The 1679-nt window shown below is 60.7% G+C and overlaps 1 long non-coding RNA gene across 1 annotated transcript in view; it reads left to right on the forward strand.

Moving 5' to 3' along the window:
• Positions 1 to 11: 11 nt before the first annotated feature.
• LOC107307513 overlaps positions 12 to 1679 on the forward strand; it is a 4504-nt gene continuing 2836 nt past the window's right edge. Inside the window, exons 1-2 of the long non-coding RNA XR_001552424.2 lie at positions 12 to 122; positions 916 to 990. This is a non-coding gene — a long non-coding RNA (uncharacterized LOC107307513). The remainder of the gene's footprint in view (positions 123 to 915; positions 991 to 1679) is intronic.

Raw genomic sequence — 1679 nt, forward strand, 5'->3', positions numbered from 1 at the left:
AATGATGGTTTTCTATGGGGGGGGATTTGGCCCCATAGGTTGAGAACATCTTCAGTGCGTTGAGCTTGGAGGACGAGGAAGAGGAGGAGGAGGAGGAAGGAAACCGGCCCCATAGAAAGAAGGTGGGAGGTGTGGGGCTGCCCCATAAGTGTGGGGTGGGAGGTGTGGGGCTGCCCCATAAGTGTGGGGTGGGAGGTGTGGGGCTGCCCCATAAGTGTGGGGCTGAGGGTGGGGGGGGGGAAGGATCTTGACCCTATAGGAAGAAATTGAGAGGTGTGGGGCTGCCCCATAAGTGTGGGGGGTGAAGGATCCTGACCCTATAGAAGGAAGGTGGGAGGTGTGGGGCTGCCCCATAAGTGTGGGGTGCCCCATAAGTGTGGAGTTGCCCCATAAGTGTGTGGTGCCCCCTAAGTGTGGGGCTGAGGGTGAGGGGGGGAAGGATCTTGACCCCATAGGAAGAAGGTGAGGGGTGTAGGGCTGCCCCATAAGTGTGGGGTGGGGGTTTGGAGTGCCCCATAGATGAAGAGTTGCCCCATAAGTGTGGGCTGAGTGTGTCTAAGGGTGGGGGGGAAGGATCCTGACCCTATAGAAGGAAGGTGGGAGGTGTGGGGCTGCCCCATAAGTGTGGGGTATCCCCTAAGTGTGGGGTGAGGGTCTGGGGTGCCCCATAAGTGTGGGGTGAGGGTGTTTGGGGGCGGGGGGGGGGGGACCCAAGGGGGTGGTGGGGTGCCCCATAAGTGTGGAGTTGCCCCATAAGTGTGTGGTGCCCCCTAAGTGTGGGGCTGAGGGGGGGGGGGGGAAGGATCTTGACCCCATAGGAAGAAGGTGGGACGTGTGGGGCTGCCCCCTAAGTGTGGGGTGGGAGATGTGGGGCTGCCCCATAAGTGTGGGGCTGACTTTGTTTTGGGGTCGAAGGACGAGGAAGAAGAGGAGGAAGATGGGAGGAAGAAGAAGAACAGGAAGAATGAAAAGAACTGCAGCAGGCGGCAGGTGGGGGTTATGGGGCTATGGGGTCGGCTATGGGGTCGGCTATGGGGCTGTGGGGCAGTGGGGTGGGTTATGGGGTGGGCTATGGGGCTGTGGGGTGGGTTATTGGGGTATGGAGTTGGCTATGGGGTTGTGGGGTGGGTTATGGGGCTGGCTATGGGGTTATGGGGCAGGCTGTAGGGCAGTGGGTTTATGAGGCTGGCTATGGGGTAGGCTATGGGGTGGGCTATAGGGCAGTGGGATTATGGGGCTGGCTATGGGGTTATGGGGCTGGCTACGGGGTAGGCTATAGGGCAGTGGGTTTATGGGGCTAGCTGTGGGGTAGGCTATGGGGTGGGCTATAGGGCAGTGGGGCTATAGGGAGGCTATGGGGCTGGCTATAGGGCAGTGGGGTTATGGGGCAGGCTATGGGGCTGGGTATGCGGCTATCGGGTTATAGGGCTGGCTATGGGGCAGGCTGTGGGTCCAGTTATGGGGCAGTGGGGTTATGGGGCTGGCTATGGGTCCGGCTATGGGGCAGAGGGGACAGCTATGGGTCTGGCTATGGGGCAGGCTATGGGGCAGGCTATAGGGCAGGCTATGGGTCTGGCTATAGGGCAGGCTATGGGGCAGGCTATGGGGCTGGCTATGGGGCAGGCTATGGGTCTGGCTATAGGGCAGGCTATGGGGCTGGCTATGGGGCAGGCTATGGG

The sequence above is a fragment of the Coturnix japonica genome, unplaced genomic scaffold (assembly GCF_001577835.2).
Source record: "Coturnix japonica isolate 7356 unplaced genomic scaffold, Coturnix japonica 2.1 chrUnrandom645, whole genome shotgun sequence".
In the NCBI taxonomy this organism is placed as follows: domain Eukaryota; kingdom Metazoa; phylum Chordata; class Aves; order Galliformes; family Phasianidae; genus Coturnix; species Coturnix japonica.